The sequence below is a fragment of the Echeneis naucrates genome, chromosome 4, assembly GCF_900963305.1.
Source record: "Echeneis naucrates chromosome 4, fEcheNa1.1, whole genome shotgun sequence".
NCBI lineage: Eukaryota > Metazoa > Chordata > Actinopteri > Carangiformes > Echeneidae > Echeneis > Echeneis naucrates.
Window position 1 is genome coordinate 22,622,842 of NC_042514.1, and position 6,000 is coordinate 22,628,841.

Genomic DNA, 6,000 nt, shown 5'->3' on the forward strand with positions numbered 1-6,000 from the left:
AGCTAACGCACTACGCTGGCTGCTCAACTCCGACCCCTCCTCCCATTACCGCTAACACCATTTCACTCGGTGCTCCCCAACATTACACAAACACCAAATTCCATCAAAGATCTCCTCTGACTCCTCTGAATGCACAGAGCGGGCCAAACATGACCCAGCCTGAGAAGACTGGCCTGATCACACAAGTTGGGTGGAGCTTGTAACAATTCTGCCCAGTGTTCGTTCACATCCTGGCCACCACATGCCTCTGAGATGTGGAGAGGGTAATGTAGCAGATGGACTAAAAAAAATGACCATAATATGTGTCAGTTGTATCACATTTCACATAAATGGATCGGATCAGAATGAACTGTGCAGGTTGTGTTTGAAAACAGATTCTGTGTACACTGGCCAGTTAATGAGTTCTTCCACAATGAGTCAGCATCTTCTTTGCAAGTGGTGAGTCCCAAGGCTCATGGAGAGTCTTTGGTGACAGAGAAAACGGACAGAGTGATCAGATGTGTGCCTCCGGCTCCCTATCCTACCATCATGATGTCTGCCCAGAGGGTTTGTTATCTTTAGAGCTGTCTGTTTGTTTGTTTGTCAGTCTCAAGTGTTTTTCAGAGTTAGGCCAAACAAAGTGAAGTCCCCAATTCCCCATATAAAAGTCCTGCAACAATAAACAGAAATATTAAGTAATGGCCTGCCATTGTGGGATGGCGTTTTCAGAGGATTTAGAGACTGGAGGCAGGCAGTTCTGCCCAATGACATGGTGAAATGGATAGATTTGAACCTCCACGAGTAAAGCTTGTTTTATGTGTTTAAAAAAAAAAAAAAAAAACCTTCCCTACTTACGTCCAATTTTAAATTACAACATGCTTACAGCATATTCATTAAGGAATTAATTCTTTTCAGTTATCACTCAATTAATTTTTATAAAATGTCAAAAAAAATTTACTTTTATATGATGCATAAGCAATGACAATAAATGTTGCGTTATGGAAAATAGTTACTCAATCTGTTAATCACTCATTCATGCATTCATCTTCTACTGCTTTTCTGTTTCCAGGTTGCTGGAGCCAATTCTAGCTCATCTTGGGCAACAACAGGGTACGCCCTAGACAGGTCGCCAGTCCATCAAAGGGCCAACACACAGAGACAGACAGAGACCAACAACCACTCACACTCAAGCTGACGGACAATTTAGAATCACCAATTAACCCAAACATGATGTCTTTGGATTGTAGGAGGAAACCCGGAAGGAAACCCACACACAGACACAGAAAGGCCCCAGGCCCAGGAATCGAAACCACAACCTTCTTGCTGTGGAACCTCTGTCACAACATCCCTTTTCCCTGTTTACAATTATAACAAAAAGCAGCAAATCAATTGTCTATTAACCGTTTCAATATACCTGAATCTTGCTGGGACTTTTATTCAAAGGGCTGACTCAATCAGTATTGTGTCTGTCTATTTGAGCTGTCTGGTTGATTGATTCCCAACTCGAACATTGTGTCCAGGTCTGACTGGTTCACAGAAACCATACTGTGAAAACCATTAGCCTTGCGAGCCTGTCAGCGAGGGGGAGGGGGAACTACCAGGTGGGGCTGACTGTGAAGAGCAGACATGAGATAGAAGCACCACTTCATAAAAAAGTCTCACCCTGAACCCGGATGCTTGATTCATCCCAAGGTCTATGGAGCGGCAGTAGTGAAGAAAAGCCTAAAAAAAAAAAAAATACCCACGACATTCAACCAAAACAAACAAGCAAGGCCACCCAAATTTTTCAATTAGAGCCCTGGGAGGGGAGCAGGAAATGGATCAGCGTAGTTTTCCCCCACCTTCCCCCAATGAGCAATGCTGACTTTTGGGAAGAGAAAGAACTTAAACATACAGCTCTGTCGACTTTCACTGCAAGGCTGAGGACTTCAAGTCAAATGATGGAGGAGCTCAATGACAACTTATCCCTGTGACATGGCACCTGCCTGCTATCAACCTGTCAGTCTGTTGCCTTCGTTAACTCTCTCACACAATCCATCAGTTCAAAGAACACTGATAGTAAGGTACAGCTCTATTAAAAGAAATTGTGTTTTAAAGAGTCTTTACATTTATAAAGTGAGAAACATATGAACATGTAAATCTAGATCTAAAGGCTCCAACTGAAACCGAGCTTCCCTCATCTCAAATTAACAATGGGAACATTTTAAAAGTGAAAGATACTTCACAAAGATTTACATTTAGTTTTAACATAAAAATATTTTAAGGACAAAACAACAAATTGAAATGAGATCAGTTCATGGCCTTGCGTCAATACACATGACTGCATGTAATATTTTCAACCACTCAAATTATGGTTCATGTTGAAACTGAATGAAAACACAATATGTTCTCTTATCATATTTTTGCAAACTGAGCGCAATGACAGCCAGTCTATAATATTATACCCCTCACTTGAGCTAATAAGACTGCTTAGGTTTTACAGATTCTTAGTATTTCTTATAATGATGTCAGTGGAATGTTTTTTAAGCTAAATGCATTGTAGCGTTTACAGGTGAGCAAATATTTATTTATTCTTTGAGCCCCACAACTAATGTTTATAGCAATACTTTTCTCTATGTGACTCACGGCGGATAAAAGAGTAAAAACAGATATATCTACACGAGACAATGTGGTGTGGTTATCATATCATGCAAATAATTTCAATATATTAACAACGGACCGATTTTATCAGAGTGCATAGACCGTTTGTGTAAAGTCTTAAAATATGTTCCGCTAAACAAAATTCATCAAGTGTTAAATTGAAAGATATTTCAATGGAGTTTGGTTGAGCAACTGGTACTGCCGAGAAGACAGTGAAAATGACAACAGAAGCAATAATATTTTACAGACCCAAAACACAGATATAACACACCGAACCCATCATCTTCCAGAGAAGGATTTCCATTTTATTGACGAATCTGACAGCCAACGCTAACTGCTGAGGCTAACCTCCGTTAGCTAGCAAACTAATTCGGTCTTCTGGAAGGTTCAGCAGAAGCTGCTATTTGTGTCCGTTGTTGCCCTATGAAGAGCTTGAACATCCACCCGACATGTCACAGATACATTGATTCTGCAGTGCACGTCTTAAAAGGAAGATATCGTGAACAAGAGAGCGACTTACAGCTTACAGCGGCTTGCTTGTAGCGACCGTTTCCTGTTTCCTTCGAGCACTTCCGGCTTTGAGTTCTCAGCAATAGCCTTCAGAATAAAACTAAATGTTCGATATTGTCACGCAATAAAACAAATATCACAGATTAAAATCCCAAACAGTTTGACTGATTAATTCCATGGGTATATTTCATGGCTTTGGTTTACCAGCGTGTCACTTTGCAATTAGATTGACACTGCACTGTTACTCAATGTTGCTGACCAGCAATTTTTGTATCTTCTGTATCTTCAAAAATAACAATGCATAACTTTACTATTTGTTCAGTTGCTGTCCTTGAGTGCAGTTTAAAAATACAGTTTATTTGAACATGTATACATTGTTATAGCACTTTATAACTGTATTTCTAGGCATATTGATCTTTTTAATAAGGTTACATTTTATAAAATATAAGGTATAGCTGTAGATTGAAATACTTATACAGTGTACAAAACACAGGAAAGTAAAACACAACCCACAAGTAAATGCACCAATAACAATAAATTAATCATTTTTACATTGTTGCTCTTCTATTTTTGCTTCTGTATACAGGAAGGTTTTATTATTGCTACTGCAGCAAAACAAGCTTTCTACCATTATAAAACATGATTAATGTGAACACATTAGTCCACAAGCTGGCCAAATTTATCTGGTTTCACTTCTGACTTTAAAATTGCAGAAAACATTAAAATCGTTGCATCTGCACAGCTCACTTGATGATCCTTTTTGAGAAGAAAGGCATCTAATAAACAATTTGTTCTGTGGGGCCTTGATATGTAATGATACTTAGGTCTCAGAAAATACCATTATCAGCCTGAATGCATGTCCCTCTGAAGTTTTAGATGCCCTTGTGTGAGAATTCTGAAGCCCAGTGGGAGCTCTGCTTCTTTCCTCGTTTCTCTTTTCACGGTGCATCACTGAGGTATTTCCACTTGTTCTGGGAACGGCGCAGCATCATTAGAAATGCAACAGGGACCACCCAGGCACACACTAGAATGCTGATACCATTACATTTATCTCACCAAATTGTGCAGGGCAGAAAGAATTTCTCTGATAAGGCAAGGCCCAATCCCCAGGGAAACCATATTGTCCAATTAGACGGGATAATCTGATAAGTGAGGGATCAAACTGTGACTTGGGAGTTTGCACAGATGCTGATGCAACACAGGGGCTGTTTGTCTATGTAAACATCAACTTAAAGCAGTGACGCTGGAAGATTTTGATCTTGGCCTTTTTGGAACAGCCTTTGCCAATGAATGCATTAGTGGCATATCACACCAACTAGGGAATTTACAAATTAGTAGGCACTTGGGGGCACTACATGTCTTGTCTTGAGATTTGATGTAACATTTGGGAATAAAATCTGATGTTTTCATTCATACAAGCTATTACTATTTATCCAATATGCTGAGCTTTTTCTTAAAAGAGGATCTTAACAGTTTACAGATACCTTTTTGCCTTCTTACCAAGTTGCTAAGACTAATATTATGCTCATATTTGTCCATTGCATGTGAAATGGTGATCACAAATTAATACACTTCTCTTGATTAACTGATAATTGTAATAAACTGGTTGAAGGTGGTAGCATTTACTGTGCAGATATGAAAGTAAAAAGGACCTCCTTAATTTATTCTCATAAAGAAAGCAACACACCAATCTCCCAGACTACTGAACACCCCCTTTAAGATGACATATTATATGCAGACAGTATTTTGACTTAGCAAACAGTATATGACTGCCAGTTGTGCTTTGAAATAGAACAGGCTGTTTGAGCAGGTATCCCAGGTGTGAGCCTGAGGAGAACCGCTGGTGCCTTGATCCTTGCTGTGACCCCCAGTCTTCTTTAATACACATCCTGTAATGGCACAAGCTGCGCTGGCACCATTGCTCATCCCTGAACCCTATTGTTCATTGTTTGTCTTCTCCAGTTTTTTCCCATGGGCCCCTGGCCAGTGAGAGGAAAAGGTCACTGTAAATATTGCACTGAAATCCTCCCTCCCTCCCATCGAGCTCCTGAAGATGGAACAGGCACCAGTGGGTTAGCACTTCCTTCCTGTGCAGGGCATTTTAACTGTAAGACATCAAACAAGCATGAATCCCTCAATGTCAAAGATCACTCCAGTGAGATCATGTGCTCACTGTTGACATTACAATAACCTGGGCAGGTCTCAGCTCTTTTTTAAGGCCCATTAGATATCATAATATCTACAAGTGCTCCATGTGCCATCCAAAAGCTGCAAATTATCAAGGAAATGGACTATGGCCCATCTGCTATATTTTCTCATTAAAAGAATATTAACTCCACCTCTCAAAGCTGTTGGTCAGTTGTTTGGTCCCTTTCTATTAGCATGTTTTTATAACTTGGCATGAATCCAGCCCCTGTCTATATTTTTCATCTAGAAACACACAAAAAATGGATTCCAAGGGAAATTGAGTGAGGCTTAGAAACGCCTGACCCATGCGTGCCTAATCACTAGCCTGTAGCTCTGCTGTTAATATAAGACAAGGAGATTTTAAATAAACCCTTGATATTTGGGTTTGTTTTGTTTCAGAGTAGTGCTCCGTCTCCTGCTGCTCCCCTTTCCTGGAGGGGTCCGGTTCCCTGGGCTCACATTTGGGCTCCGGAAATCCAAGCCTGTGCCAGGCTTAGCTTGGAAAAGCATCCAAATGAACACAATGAAAGCAGGAGAGTTAATGGGAACAGAGAGCATTTCAGTCTGATTGCTGACATATTGCTTGACACAGTGGATGGATCACACACTGTATCTAACAGATGAAAAGAAAAATGACGGGAGGCACAGAGAAATGATTTCAGGCAAAGAATACACTTTAGATAA

General features: G+C 40.1%; 1 protein-coding gene across 5 annotated transcripts in view; it reads right to left on the minus strand.

Annotated features, from left to right (window-relative positions):
- exoc2 (exocyst complex component 2) overlaps positions 1 to 3,177 on the minus strand; it is a 42,653-nt gene extending 39,476 nt beyond the window's left edge. For 3 of the 5 annotated variants that reach the window (XM_029500310.1, XM_029500309.1, XM_029500305.1), the window contains exon 1: positions 3,140 to 3,177. The gene's annotated coding sequence lies outside the window, so the exon portion shown is untranslated. Of the gene's footprint in view, positions 1 to 1,641; positions 1,673 to 2,890; positions 2,929 to 3,139 lie in introns of those variants that run through there. The other 2 variants (XM_029500307.1, XM_029500308.1) reach the window with 2 other exon arrangements.
- Positions 3,178 to 6,000: the final 2,823 nt, after the last annotated feature.